This window comes from Sus scrofa, chromosome 14, assembly GCF_000003025.6.
Source record: "Sus scrofa isolate TJ Tabasco breed Duroc chromosome 14, Sscrofa11.1, whole genome shotgun sequence".
NCBI classification, from domain to species: domain Eukaryota; kingdom Metazoa; phylum Chordata; class Mammalia; order Artiodactyla; family Suidae; genus Sus; species Sus scrofa.
The window spans coordinates 80,672,053-80,687,948 of NC_010456.5; the positions used below are offsets into that span (position 1 = coordinate 80,672,053).

At 48.8% G+C, this 15,896-nt stretch overlaps 1 long non-coding RNA gene across 2 annotated transcripts in view; it reads left to right on the forward strand.

Moving 5' to 3' along the window:
- The window catches only part of LOC102163764, a 525,917-nt gene that overhangs the window by 117,604 nt on the left and 392,417 nt on the right, over nt 1-15,896 (forward strand). For both annotated transcript variants that reach the window (XR_002338695.1, XR_002338696.1), the window contains exon 3: nt 9,461-9,634. This is a non-coding gene — a long non-coding RNA (uncharacterized LOC102163764). The remainder of the gene's footprint in view (nt 1-9,460; nt 9,635-15,896) is intronic.

The following is a 15,896-nucleotide window of genomic DNA, read 5'->3' on the forward strand; positions in this document are numbered from 1 at the left end:
GACTCTGCCTTTCTGGTTTACAGAGGTGGGTCGGTCTCTGCCCCAGGGTTCTGATGGGTGAAGTTGGGGTGGGGTCAGGCTTTTCCGTTAAACAGCCCCTAAGGAGGCTCTGAGCACAAGCAAGGGGAGACTGGCTGCCAGGGGCAGTGATGTACCACTCTAGGCCACATGGAGCCCCCTGGAACCTCTAGCCTTCATGGGCCTTCCTTTCCCCCTACACTGGTGCTGCTGATTGGCTTCTGGGTTCACTTGAGCGGTTTACACAGAGCCATTTTAATTCCCCCAAGACTCCTTGCAGGCTTTGATGAAATTAACCATGCAAGAGAAGGAAAGATGGGCTCTGTACTTGGAAGTTGTGAACACAGAGGGAAAGGACGTGCCAGCAGCTGCTCCCCTGAGTCATCTGCCTCTAGACCTGTAGTTGGGTGTTGTACCATCCAGGTTTGCTCTCCACGATGGACGTGAGTTGTGGAAGATGGAATCGTCATGATCCTCTGTGCCCCAGAATTTGACCAGATTGATCCCCGTTTTGTAGTGACTTGGCTTTCTGGAAACTGTGGAGGTTGTGCGTTGTCTCTCAGAAGCACCCCCACTCCTGTGTTTCAGAGCCGGGAGCACCCCTCTGGTCCCTCTCCTAAGACTACTGCTGGGTCAGGAGTGGTTGTCACTCATCCACTCCTCCCAGGAGCCAAGTGGAGAAGCAAAAAAGTCTCTTTACTGTGGGCTCCATTACCTTTTGTGACTTGGAAATCCACAAGTATGGTGATTGTAGAAAGCAGACCATTTCTCTGTCTGGGCTCTCTTGACCTGGACAAAATCATCTCCACTCCACAATACATTTTAAACCAAAGTATACTTACTATTGGAACTGTGGAAATCATTAGCACAGCTTTTTATTTTTATTTTTAGAATTTTTATTTTTATTGAGGTATATTTGATTTACAGTGTTGTGATAATTTCTGCTGTACAGCACAGTGATTCGGTTATACATGTACATATATCCATTCTCAGTAGCTTTATAAAATTAAAAAAATTTTATTGCTTTTTTTCTTTCCACAAATCTCTGCTATCACCTCCACACTGCTCTCTCTTTGCCGTTAACCCCACATCCTATTTTGCAGAGAAAATAGATGTCAGTTGGCAATGCCGATCTCTTGCTGCCAAAATTCTAAATTTTAAGATGCCGTCTATCATCCTGTCTTAGTTCCCCAGGCCTCTTTGCAACCAAGGCTAATGCCACCACTTGCTGCTCTCTCAAGGGCATGTCCTTGCTCTCCCCTTACTATACTATTCCATCAGCACTTAGGTATGCTTGTTTCTTCACCATATTCACAATGGAGCTCTTTCCTTCTGCTTCCTCTCCCCCCTCTCAGTTCTGTCTTCTCCGCCTGGTCTCCATTCACAGCCAAGCTTACTGAGAGAATAGTCTACATTCTCCTTCCTGCTTCCTCACCTCCCAGCTACCCCTCAGCTCCTTTCAATAGGGCCTCTGTCCCATACTCTTCCAAGCGCTCTGAACAAAGTCTCCAGTGACCCCCATATTGCCAAGTCCAAGGGACACTTCCGTCCCTGCCTTACTCAAATTTGTAGAAACATCGACACGCTCAGTTTCCTCTTAAAAAATCGCTTTCCTTGGTTTTCAAGACATGAAATCATCCTGTTTTCGGAGTTCCCATCGTGTCTCAGTGGTTAACGTATCCGACTAGGGACCATGAGGTTGTGGGTTTGATCCCTGGCCTTGCTCAGTGCGTTAAGGATCTGGCATTTCCATGAGCTGTGGTGTAAGTCGCAGACGTGGCTCAGATCCCAAGTTGCTGTGGCTCTGGCGTAGGCCAGTGGCTACAGCTCCAATTTGACCCCTAGCGTGGGAACCCCCATGTGCTGCAAGTGCAGCCCTAGAAAATACAAAAAAAAAAAGACTAAAAAATAAAAAAAGAAGAAAGAAATCATCCTATTTTCTTCTTTCTCCTCTTCCTTCTCAGTCTCCTTTGGAAATAGTCTCCCTCTGTCTGTTCTTTACCTCAGGGACTTCCAAATTTTGAGGTGCCTAAAAGTCATCCAGGGTGCTTGGTAAAATGCAGATCAGATTCTCAGGCCCCATACTCCATGCATTTTGATGTTGTATTTTTCACGCAGGCCAGGATTCTGCATTTTATAAACCCTCCTATCATCTATTGCACGTGGGCTTTGGACCGCATTTTGCAAAGACTTACCTTAATCGCTGCTGGTTCTTGGCTTGGGCCCTTTCATCTTCACCATTCACATCCCTTTTGAAATCTCCTCTGGCTCAGTTCTCAGCTACCACCTGGAGTCTACTTTCTATCTGCAGCCCAATCATTGCTGTTGAGTTGAGCAGAACCACATTATCCAACTACTTCCATGAGAAATTTCCAAAGACACTTGAAACATTCAAAGTGGAACCTATCATCTTCTCTAAGCCTTCCTGTCCCCACACTCCCTGTTCCCATCCCTGGTACCATTAGCTACCCCGTTATCCAAGTGAGAAACCTCCACTCTCCTGTTCTCACTGCCCCTTGCTGAAGACCCAATCAATTTCCAAGTGCCATACACTTTGACTCCTAAAAGTGTTTTAAATTTGCCAGTTACTCTTCATTCCCACTGCCACCGACCTGTCCGGGGCCCCATGATTTTTCTCCTGGATGACCCCTACCTGGGCTTTCTGCTTCCAAGCTTGCTTTCTACCACCTGGTTTCCACCGTGACCAGGGGGCCCAAGTCTGACCTTGTCACTCCCCTCCATTCAGGTCTTCATTAGGGTCTCGTTGCCTCTGTTTGGACAAAACGCCACCTTAGCCTAGCACAGAAGGTCTTTCCTGGCTCCCCTCCTGCCTCCATGTGCTCATTCATCGGCAAGATCAACCCATTGCTTCTCAAGCCTGGCTTGGTCCCCGGGCTGGGCAGAAAATTCAAAAGATCACAGCCAAGTTTAGCCAGTTTCTGTCCTTGAGGCAAAATACAATGGGTCAGACTGTCAAATCAGTTTCTTAAGGATCAGCACTCTTACCTGGTATCAAGCTTTACCAATAAATTGTACAGATATAAATATGAAGCACAGGTAAGGTGTGAGGTCAAGAACCACTGGTACTACCCCCCCAAGACCTTTCTTGCCACATTAGGAAGTTCCCTGGCTCAGATTTATTAACAAAAGTCTCTACACGATACATGCAAAGCATCCCTTACTAAAAGGAGAGCTGTCTTGGTCATGCAATGTCTCCATTTTATTCACTGACAGTTACATAGTTCGCACATTTCCCAGGGAGCCATACCCCATAAATCCGCAGGGTCCAGGTTTGTTTACCATAAGCAGGGCTAGACAGATAGGGTACATCTTGCTAAAAGCATTCCATAGATAAGAACTCTTCTGCTAGCCAGTGTCGTTAGTGTGTGTGCCAGAGGCTCTGTCACTAGCAATTATGGGGGGATTTGACCGGGTCATCTTTCTTTTTTCCTTAGTCAAGGTAGAGAGTGGCCTGTTGCTAACCCCTTCCTCCCCAGACCTGCTCAGCCCATCTCTCACATGTCTGTGTTTCCAGGACTCTGTCCTTGACTTCTTTCCACTACACATGGGCCACTGAAGACCTCCTCCATTCCTGGGGCTTCCTTTCTATAAACAGAGACTCCCAAATCCACATCTAACCCCCTTGACCATCAGACCCACTCATTCCACTGCCCACCAGACACCACCACCTCGATGTCTTCCAGATCCTCAAACTGCATGCCCATTGCTGACCCCTTGTTGCCTCGCCAGATGCATTGCTCCTCCTCTGGCCTCCATCTCAGGGCAATAGTGCCCACATCCACGGGTGGCCACCAAAGCTTGAATCATCTTGGTCCTCCTACTTGCTAGCTCTTTGACTGAGGGTAAGTCAGAGAGGATAACCTTGCCGAGCCTCAGTTTCCACAAGTGTAAAATGGGGATATTAGAAATATCTGCTTCATAGCACTGTTGTAGGAGCAAATGAGATGCTAAGTGCTTATCACAGGGGTTGGCACGAGGTGCTCAGTAACTGTCAGCAAGTGTCCTTGATGCCTCATTTCTGCCATCCATGGCTGCTCAAGGCCACGTGCTATAGGTGCTACCTTCTCAGGCCCCTTCTCTGTGTTCACCATCCTCACCCCTGTGCTCCCATCTCTGACAGCCTTGGACCTGCTCTCCTGGCCTCCTCTGTGTGGCCCCTCTAGTCTTCCCTCTACTCCACCACCAGAGATATTCTCATTATACATCAGATTCTGAACTGCCTTGGGAAATTATGCTGCTCTTGGGATAAATCCCAAACTCCTGAAAGTGGCTTAGGAGGCTGGATGAGGTCTAGCTGCTAAGTGTCCCCTCTGACTTCCCACCTCCAGTGCTAACCCCTGGGAACTCCAGACTCTGAGTTCCTGTGACCGTCAGGATTTGGCCAACGCCCTCCCCTCTGCCTGGAAGACTCTCTCCCTTGTCCACCTGAGGTGCTCCCTTTACCCCCTGTCCATCCCTGGCACACTTGCAGTGCTCTGCACTTCCCCCATCAGACCACTTTCCATCTGCATGGACACTGCCAGGTCCCTTGTCAGGACCCCCGTGGGGCTGTGAGCATCAGTGGGCAGGGGCCATGGCTGTTTCAGGTAGTATCTCCAGTGCTGAGAACAATGCCTCACACAGTAGGTACCTGATATCAAGGAATGGAGTCATTAAATGGGGTGTGGGAGAGGGGTGAGCAGGAGGGAGGAGCCCCTGAGTCAGGGCTTTCTTATTTGGATGGAGTTGAGATGGGTGATATTAAGGGAGGTCTGGTTGTATTGGAGTTTTTGTATTAAGAGCTATTTGGACTGGGAGGGCCCAGGTGTTAGGTGGTTGGGTTTGGAGATCAGGCCTCTGGAAACAGACCTAAGCCTTGGCAATAAGGGGTTCCCCCCCCCCACCTGCTGTCCTCTGCAGGTTTGGAGCACAGCACCGGCTCTGCCTCTAGGGGTGGCAGAGGAGCAGGTACGTTTTCACAAGTTTTCTTTCCTCCAGTGTTGCCTTGCATCTAGATCTGCTAGTCTTGCAGCAAACTAGAGCTGGAACTGATGAGGCTGGTCCCTTTCCCCCGTTTCATGTGGCTCGCCTCTCAGGGCCTCTGGGGAGGGACAGTTTGCGTTGGGGGTGGGGGTGTTATTCCCAATTGTCTGCAGGAAGCACTCACTACCACCAGCTAGCTCCCAGTGAGATGGCTTCAATCACCATGAGGGAGAGGTGGGAGCAAAAAGCCACCACTCCCTGCCCCAAATCTGACCTCTGTTTCCATCCCCAAATAAAGTAGGACTTCTGATGACAGTGTGATCGGCTCTGGATTGAAGGGTGTTGGAGGAGGAGGGTGTGGTGGGAGAGGGTGGATCCTTGTTCCCTTGGCCTGCACGTGGTGTGTGGATGCTCCATCTTTGGGGGTGGGGGCATCATTCCTCCCTCCTCTTCTCCTCCTCTGGCATTTTACAGATCCTGCTGTCTCTTCTTTCCCCACTGTGGTGGCTTCTTCTCTGGCCATTTTCTGCTGGCCCTGCAGAGGGACGGCTGCGTTTTGCTCTGAGGAGGGGTGAGGGAAGAGATGCAGGGGGAGGAGGGTGGGAAGGAGTGGGGCGGCTCTCATCCGAGGCTGGGGCTGCTGTCTTCTAAACTAGCAGCAAACAAACATGCCTCACCCCTGTGAGAATTCATTCCCTTCTCGAGCTCCCCTTCAGATAGGTGAGAAATGTGTGTGCCTCCTATTAACATGAGCGTGACCCCGTTTCCTGTGCAATGACAACCCTAGTCTGATTATGCTCAGGGAGCATCCCCACCTGACTGCCCTGGGCTGCATGGCAAAAACTCCCTCATATTAACTGACAAATGAACGTCGTGCGTCCATGCGGCCGTGTGATTGTAGACAATTACTCCAGCCACATGACCGGCTAAGGAAGATGGTCTAGTAACCCTCACCGTGTGCCCAGTGGCACTGGAAGGGGGAGCGAGGCTAGAGGAGTGAGGGGCTAGGAGCAGAGTGGCCCATCCAGTCTGTTTGTTGGCTGTGTATTTGGAATTAAGTCCTTTCCCTTCTATGAGAGCAGAGGGTCAGCCCATTAGACCTGGAAGGGCTTTTGAGTCTGATACTTGGGGATTCCAGGCTCTCACTGAGTACAGTCTTTGAATCTCATAAAAACTGGGCTCCCATTTTCAATGTTGGAAGAAGGGTCTAGAAAGTTCTCTAGGAGGCTGAATTAAGAAGCTGGCTCAGTGGTTGGATAAAGGCCCTCCCCTAAGATACCAGGCTACTCAAGGCACCAGAAAAGCATCTTCTCCTGGAGGCTCAAAGCCCAACCTGTCCTTTGTGTCTAATGGGTGGCAGAGGAGGGTGTCTGGGACCAGGGAGGAATAAGGGTGCATGTTCCTTTGTTCAGACACTCGCTCACCCAGCAAATATTTGTTGAGCACCTCCTGAGATCAGGCAGCATGGGAGAGTGGAAGGAAGTCTGTGGTTAGTCTGAGCTCTGTTGGCCCTCAGCTCAGCCTCTTACTTGTATGTATCTTATTAGAATATATCTTGGACAAATGGCTCCTGGATGCTGGGTTGTGGGGCATGCATCTGCCTGCTTTGTGCTGCCAGCCTGAGGATGAGTTGAGCCATTGTTCCTGGCATGCCATCCTCTTCTACCTCCTCTGCATGCACTGTCTTTAAGTACCTGTCCTTAAGTACCTGGGACAGGGCAGCCAGGTGCGTGTCCACAAATAGCTTTGCTATAGCGTAGGGACCAGTGCGCCACAGTCTGGGGACTCAGAGTGAGAGGTGTGATCAGAAGCAGTTTCATGGGATGGCGCTGAGTTGAGCCTCGAGTGGGCTGGCATTTGGAAGACAAGGGAGGAAGGTCAGTGCAGGGGCAGGGAACAGCTTGGGTTAACGCACGGATGCACAGAGCTTGGGAAGGGCAAGGAAGAGGAAAGAGAAGCCTCTGAGGGGGGTGAGCACGCTGGGCAAGATGGTGGTTCTGTGCAGGTGCTGGGGGAGGGCTGCTCAGACCCCTGTGTCCTGAGAGCTTGGGGTGCCCTGCTGGCATCTGGGGAGCTATCCTAGGCTCCTTACTTACAGAAAAGCAGTCTTGGGGTGATTGTTCCTTCTCCTTTATTCTCCAGGACTGGACACTACTAATACAGGTGTCTGTTCTGTCACTTTACTTTTTCTTAACTCTTAAGTAGGGGGAATACTGTCATTTGTTTGGTTTTGGAAAAATTTTCCCTTTCTTCTTGCAAAATGAGAAGAAGGAGAGCCTTCCTGTTGCCTTCTCTCTGCATTATTGTTCTCCAGAGCATATCTCTCTGTCTTGCACACGTTGACTAGCACTTTGTTTTTGGTTACCTGCACTAGGTTCTTAGCTCTAGGAAGGCAGGGGCCAGCTTTTGGTTTGCTACTGTACCCCCAGCTCTTCAAGGACTGCTGCAACCAGTAGGCTTTCCCTGCATATCTGAAGAATCATTGAATGAATGGCGGTTGGGCTGATGGGTCTTTGATCACTTAACATTGGGCAGGTTGATGTGGCAAGACGTTGAGTAAGTCATCTAAGCCCAAATTCATCTGAGACCCTGCGATGCTTGAGTGGGTGGTGAATGTTTTAGGATGCTGAAAGCTTCCAAGGAGATGACGGAATGATCCCGAAGTTATACAGAGGGCTACACCGGCAGGTTGACTCCTCTCATCTCCCCCAGTGATAATGACTTGTCATTGGAGCTTACTGTTATGGTGATAGCCTGGCTGAACTGGATGGCAATTATAAAGTGCTACAAAAGGAAGATGGGTGTTTAACTTATTCACAGTTTTGTTCAAATGAAGTGCTTTGAAAAGCATTGAGAAGGGGCATTTCCTTTCCCCAAAGAGTTGGTAGGTGTCATGACATCAGTAATATTTCTTAATTTTCAGTAAGCAGACAGACTGGTCCTCATGGGATCAGGGCTATTAAAAGAGAAGAGGGTCTTGATAGAACATGAATGAACATAAATAGAACATAATACGGTTATGAATGGAAATCATTGCCCTGCCCAATTTCTGCCCCGCCATGTCTGTGGGCACTCTCAGTGGATTGCCTTACCCATCTTTCCCCTAAATGCTCTGTTAGCCCTATGCCAGACCTGGAGGTGGATGCTGGATGGGACAGTGCATGACAGTGCAGCTGATAGGGAAGGGACCAGGCACAGACCACGTGGAGAAGCAGGACAGGGGCAGCAGGAGGGGTGGGGGAGGGTGGCGACAGCACAGGAAAGTCTTCAGATGTGAGTGACTCCTGAATGTGACTCCAAAGACTCAAGAGGTAGCCCAGGATTATAAAGATTCCTAAATCTATGAGCTTATTCCCAGGGTGGGGGAGGGAGAGAATTCCAGGCACAGAAAGCAGAAAGCATAAATGTCTCTGTGTGTGTGTGTACCTACAGGTAGGTCCCCGGAGCATGATCCAAGGGGGAAGAGAAGGAGGTGGGAAAGGAGGGGGCAGGTAAAGGAGCTGAGGGCCAGGGTGTGAAGACCTTGAATTCCCTGGATATGATGGGAAGTCACTGGTGGCTTCAGGTAAGCAAGCGACATCACCAGATCTATTCAGAAAAGACGTCCTGCAGCATGTAAAGAATAGATTAGGGGTGAGGCTACAGTCAGGGGCACTACTTGGGAGGCTGTTGGAGTAACAGGAGAGGGACTGGCAGGAACTTGATCAAGGTTGTGGCACTGAGGACAAGCGACAAGGGACAGGTAGGCTGGCTGGGGCCTGGAAACCAAACAATCCCTGTGCAAGGGGGAGGCTTAGGGAGAGAAGTAACTCTAGGAATCCCCTCCCCTAGGGTGTAGTCTACTAGCTGGTGGGAGGGGCAAGTGGTGTCAGTCACCAGGTGGGGTACCTGGAGGAAGACCTCATCCCCAGGCCTGGGAGGGAATGCTTGCACCTCTGGGTGGATGTGAGATGAAGTTATGCAGTGTATAGTAGCTGTTTCCCTTGGGCCTGACCCAGGCTCACCCGGGAAAGGCTGGTTCCTGACTCCTCCCCATCCCTTTCCTTCTTCCTGTCCTTTCCTTCCTCTCTAGTATATTATTTTAAAAAATTATTATTTTTATTTTTTAAATTATAGTCGATTTACAATGTTTCTTCAATTTCTGCTGTACAGAAAAGTGACCCAGTCATACATATATGTACATTATTTTTCATACTATCTTCCATCATGTTCCAACCCAAGAGACTGGACATAGTTCCCTGTGCTGTAAGTAGAACCCCATTGTTTATCCATTCCAAATGTGACAGTTTGCATCTACTAACCCCAAACCCCTGCTATATTCTTTAAATCTCCTCCCTTGCCCTTTCTCGCACCTCTCAGCATGAACAACTGGGCACGAGGTGCCATGGAATAACATCAAATCAGGGAAAGGTTATGAACCCAGGAGTATAATCATGGTGCCTCCTCATGTGTCTTACAGGGAAAAAGGGCAGGCTCGATGGCTGAGCTGAAGGCAAGCTTGGTACTTCCCTCAAGCAGCAGGGCAGCTCGTGGACCACAGAATGCTGCCAGGCCCTCCACAGAATGTACCCCACATCCCTGGCTCTTCCCTGAGAGAGGTGATTGGTCTGCTGTCAGCGTTTTCTCCAAATAGGTAAGACCCATGTTGCCTGTGCCTGTGATTGGCAGCAAAGTGCTCTCAACACTGAGTCCCTGGTTTTGGGGGCCGACAGTCAGCTGTTGACAAGATCGGGCGCGTTCAGGGTGGTATGTCCATAGACAGCAGTCAGCTGTTGAGCAGTTGCATTTTATCCACCTGCCTTGCCTACATCATGCCTTCTTCTGGAAGCCCTGGGATGGGGTGGTGACCTTTCTCTGAGCACCTTGCCTGTGCAAGGCTCTGGGGTCAGTGCTGGGGATGTGCTTGTGAACAGACAGGTTTAGGGACCTTAGGCATTTCTTCAACACTTAGGTCACTGGAACTTGGAGGAGGGGACCGTTGATCTTGGCTGCGTGTGTCTGTCTATGTGAGTAGAGTACAGAAGGTGAGAGAAGGCTACTTGCTAATTTCTAAGTTGCTTCAGCAGCCCCTGTTTGGCTTCTTAGCTCTTTCATCACCTGGGGAACTAATTCTCTATATTAATTTCCCTCTCTTTGAAATACCAGGAATGGTCTTGACTTCTTGACTGGATGCTGATGGATTCAGGTATTTGAGGAAGGTGGAACACAGGTGGTCCTAGGAGAAGGAATAGACAGTGTGATGTTATGTTAAGCAGACTAATATCTTCCAAAGATGTCCTTGTCCTAATCTCTGGAGCCTATGACTGTGTTACTTCACATAGCAAAAGGGACTGGACTATTCAGGATTATTCAGGAAATTATCTTGGATTATTTGAGTGGGCCTCATGTAAACACAAGGGTCTTTATAAGAAGGAGATACAAGAGCCTCAGGATGGGAGATGTGGTGATGGAAGCAGAGGTTGAAGTGATTGGATTGCTGGCTTCGACAGAGAGGAAGGGACCACGGACCAAGGCAGGCAGGCAGCTTCTAGATGCTGAAAGAGGCAAGGAAACAGAGTCTCTCCTAGAGTCTCCAGGAGGACTATAGCTCCACCAACACCTTGACTTTAGCACAGTGAAAAATCATTTCAGACTTTTGACCTGCAGAACTGCAAGATAGTAGATTTATGTTGTGTTAAGCCAGTAAGTGTGTCGTACTTTGTTGTCGCAGCAGTAGGAAACTAATGCAAGGGGCCAGAGTTCATGCTGTAAATCATGCAAAGGAGTTTGGCTCTTGTTCTGCAGGGCCGAAGGCTTATTGCTGCTCCAGAGCCCACATGTTCAAAGTGTATGAGTTCTGAAATCAGACTGCATGGGTTTGAACACCTGCTTTACCAAGGACCAGCTTTGTGAGGCAGGTGTTTTAACTTCTTAAAGCTGTAGTACTTCCATCTCCAAAGTGGTGGAATAGTAATTCTTGTCTCGTAGACACGTAAGGACTAAATGAGATGATGTCTGTAGGGGGTTTGTCCCAGCATAGGCCAGGGAAGCAGTTGTTACTTTTACTTGCCTTGCAACCTTGGAAAATACGGTGTCTCACTTGGAGCCTTGATCTCTGCATCTGCCAAGAGGAGGTAATAGTAGGCCCTCTAGCCTCCATACCCCTTCTGTGGTATGATGAACTGAAGAGGGCTGTTACCTTCGTGTGCCCCTGCTGGCCTGGCATGGAGCTCTCTGCCCGCCTGTGGAGGGAGCAAGTGCCAGCTCACCTTGCCTACCCAACCCCCACTGCCCCCATGCCTGTAGCATGCCTGTATCCCTGTGCCCCTTAAGGGCTGACCTGGTTTCTGCTCCCCTGCACTGTGCTCCAGTATGAGCTATTTTAGTTACAAATTCCTTGAAATGCTACACCTTCCCTGCCCACCCGGGCCTACCTCCCCAGGCCCAGCTGCCAGATATTGATTTCCCCTTTAAATATTACTGCAGCCCAGGAGCATGTATGGATTAATTGACGAGGCTAGGCTTGTACCTGCACACTTCATTAACAGCTGCTACTAATTAGTGGAGTAGTCATTAAGAGACCTACTGGGGTTTTGAGGATAATAGTTTTATTTTTTCCCATGACTCTTAAGCACACAATAAACTGGGGAATGAAACTCCATGGCCCCAGGTTGGGATGGGAGTTGTCGGGTGGCCTGTGCTCAGGCTTGCCCCTAAGAACACAACAAAAACTAGAAAATTGCCACAATGGGACCAGAGTGAAGAGGGCCTTAGAGTCATCTGGTCGACCATATATGACTACTGTGGCTGGGAGAGGGGCAAGGCCTCACTATCAAGATCACATAGTGACAGGGAGGCAGAGCAGGGACAACACCCTGGGCTGCAGGCTTTGCTCCAGGCCAGGGCGCTGTTTACTAAATGGTTATTCTGCTGCATGCATTCGAATAGCCTAATGGGGGAGGTTGGACCAAGCACATAGCATAGCCACATCCCTTACCTGCCTCAGACCTGATGCACTTCCCCAAGATGGTGCTATATTTCCTTGCATTTCACATCACTCCACCTTCCATCTCCTTGCTCCTGGAAACCCGTTCTCTGTCTTTGGCAGGCTTATCTCCAAATTCGTAGGACTCAGCAGTTGGCCTGCTGTGGACCCTTTGGGTCATCTATGCTGATGGAAATACATAGAGAGTGGAATTAAGCCAGAAGTGTGTACCTTTGGACAACTTATTGACCCTCTTGGAGCTTCATCCTTGCTGGATCAAGTGGGCTAATGCGTGTAGAGGGCTGAGCACAGGGTGGGCATGGAGTGAGTGAGCCAGTCCTCAGCAGATGCAGCCACATACTCTGGGCTCTTTAGGAAGGTGCATCTCTGGTCCAATCATTATACTTTTCTCAAGCTGACTTGAATTATTCACACCAAGCACACATTTTGATGTTTTATAGAAAGGGAATAGAGCCTTGACTTATTTCTTTCTTGCTTTAGTGATAATAACAATTTCAGTCACTCACCTTCCTGTAAGCTCACTATGTGTCAGGAGGTGCTGTTCTAAGTGCTTTACATGGGTTAATTCATTTTATCCTCCTGACAACCCTATGAGGCAGGTGATTTAATTATGATTCCTATTTCATACAATTGAAAATGAATGCACTAGACTTGATCATGGTCACATAAGAAGGAGGTGGAGCTCAACCCAGCATAATAACCCTGAATCCAAGCCCTGAGCCTTGGAACTCCTCAACCCTTAGAAGGGGCAATGCCTTGGCTAAGAGAAACCCCTGCCCCTGGGTGCATGCTGCATGGGTAGCAGGTGTGTTTATGTCACATGTCTGCATCCTCCAGCCCTTGGCTGATTGATCCAGGGTGGGCACTTGAAGCAGAGGCTTCCTACCCTATATGCTTTGGGTGGTCTAGCTTAAAACATAAACTGGGCTGCCTCCTAACTAGGGAGGTGTCTGAAAGAGGCTGTGCCTGCGGAGGGGATGAGCTAGACTTAGGACTGGGGACCAATCATATCACCAGCTGTGAGTGGCAAGAGGGAGCCAGCTGGCTAGGAAGAAAGAGAGAGAGGTGCATGGTGCCAGGAGAGAGACCCCTGGTCTTGGAGAAGTGCCTCTGGGTGCTGGTTCCTTTGGATCCTGGCTGCCCCCAGCCTTCTATTTGGGAATCCTGATAAAGGTCTGCTTTATACTGAACTAGTCTCTCTCCTTGTGTCTCTATCATTGAGCTAGTTCCCCCCCTCTTCCTCTTGTAAATAGGAGAACTATAATATGAATAATTCTCTAATCAGGTTTATAGAGTACTGCTGATGAGAGGAGAGGCATACCCCCATCTGTGAAGCAGGCCTCTTGCGCAAGAACAATATCCTAAAATGACATGACTGGGACCTGTAAGAAAAGGTCTCTGGAGACAGTGTCCAGTTGGAGAGAAACATCTGAACTAGTCAGGGTGAGGATGGATGCTTCTATTATGATGATGCAGTGGCAGAAAGAGGATCGACGTTCCTTCCTTTCTTACCTCACAGTTTAAGGTGAATGGTCCAGGTTGGCAGGGCAGCTCATTCAGTCACGGTCATTCAGGGGCTGGGGTCCTTTGAGCCATTGCCTCACCATCCCTGTGAGCTTTTTTGTGGTCTCTCTCAGTGGTGGGGGCTGCCATGCCTGGTTCCAGCCAGAGGTGGAAGAGAGCAAGGTGTACCCCTGATATCTTACATCACTTCCACTTCTCTTCCACTGGTGAGAGAAACCTAGCACATGGCCCCACCCAGCTGCAGGGGAGGGTGGGAAAGGAATCCTGATCTCGAGTCAGCAAATGTTTTCTGTAAAGGGCCAGATGGGAAACATTTTCAGTTTTATAAGCCATATCCTCTGTGTTGCAAGTACTAGGCTCTGCCCTTGTGTCTTGAAGACCATGATATGCAAATGAACAGGCATGGCCAGAACCCAATATGCAAATGAATGAGTATGGCTACATCCCAATAAAACTTTATTCATGGGCACTGATGTTTGAATTTCATATAATTTTCATGTGTTATGAATATTTTCCCTTTTTTTTCAACCTTTGAGAAATGTAAAAACCATTAAAAAATAGGCAGTTTTTGGATCTGGCCAATAGGTCATAGTGTGCAGACTCCTGGTCTGGATGGTGACCTTGGATTGGTCACATTTTGTTGGGGAAGATTGAATTTTTGTGGGCTACAGTGTCACATCCAGCTGTGGTGAGGACACCAGTGGCCAGAGTTAACAGGTGGCAGCCCCCTGCAGCGTAGTATCCAGTCCCCCACCAAGGGGTAGCCAGTCACTCCCAAGCAGGACATTCCCATCCCTGCTGCTGGGGCTCATGGAAGCCATGCAGGAGGTGGCTTTGAACTGGACAATGACACTCTTTATCATTAGAAAGTGACTACTACAAATATTAAATGTGACCAGAAAAAAACTGTCAGCAAGAATAAAGATACTATTATTTGGCAAGTTTGTTTTCCCCATCCCTCCCTCCCCTCCCTCAACTACCAACTTGTAGGGTTGAGCTTGCAGAGCAAAGCTGATAGCAGTTATTGAGAAAAATAGAAGAGTTCCATGTTTGTACATCACTGAGCTTATACTGTCAATCAAAATAGCTACATATATTTTTGACATCAGCTGCCAATTATTCTTTCTGTGCCTCAGTAAAATCAGATCCAAAGACAGAAACACTCACCCCAGGGTGTTAGACATAGACTCAGATCAGCCTGGGTTTGAGTCCTGGCTCTATCAGATCCCATGTGACCTCCACTGGTCCTGTGACCCCTGTGGGTCTCAGCTCCCTCCTCTGTTAAATGGAGGAGAATAAAGCCTGTTGTGCAGGTGTGTTGCAAGAAGGCCATTTCCAATGCAAAGGGTGCATTTGTTCAAATGAAAAGGATGATTTTTTGCTTCTTTCTCTGGCCTCAGGTTCCTCATTTATAAAAAGGATGGCTTGGACTTGGGGTCTGTTCCTGTCCTGAAAATCAATAATCATGTTGCCAGTGGACTGAGGAGAAGGAGAAAGCTGGCCTTCAGAGGTCTTCCTCCTGGTGGGAGTTTTTGAAAGCGAATAAAGCAGCAGCTTCATCAGGAACTTCCTGCTCTCCAGGGGCCTGGGGCGGTATGGAGAGGACAGAAACCAGCTGGCTTAGTGTGCTGATGCGATGTTTTATCAGCCCTTGACCCCAACTGGCTTTATAGAAGCAGGCAATGCAGCATGTAAAGGTCCATCTCCTCCTCCCATCATAACCAATGCTCATCCTGGGAGGGTGACCTTATCTGGGGACCTGTGAGGATGAAAACTGGCCAGTGAGATATATGCTGCTAAGGTAAAGATGCTGGTCCTTTATGGTCTCACTGAACATCCAAACTTCTAGTAAGTATATAGCACACTGTGTTCTGTGATGTCATTCGATTCATCTATTAATTCATTCCGAAATTGGTCTGTCCACCAGGTGCCAACAATGCAGAAATAGTTCCTGATCTTGTGGAGTTTACATCCTGGGGGAATCTACACAATTTAGCACACAATTGCAGAAGTATTTGATGAGCTTGCAGCCTGGGCTATGGAATTGAAGGTGGCCAGACGATGGTAACGTAGGGTGGAACAGGGAGGAACCCTTGGAATTGTTCTAGGCAGAGGAACTATGGGTATGAAAGAAGACAGATGAGAGGAGCAACATTAGTCTGAGGAGCTTAAGGGAGACCCCTGTGTCTGGACAGCAAAGCATGGAGGGAGGAGAGGACAACATGGTGCCACAGGGAGTAGGCAGTGGCTAGACTCTAGAAGCCCTTGAGGAGCATTGAAACAGCATTTGGACTTCAGTCTGGGGGCACAGGAAGCCCTTGAAGCTTTTTCGACAGTGGTACATGTTATAGGCTTTCCTTTGAGGAGTCCCCTGGCTGTCATAGGG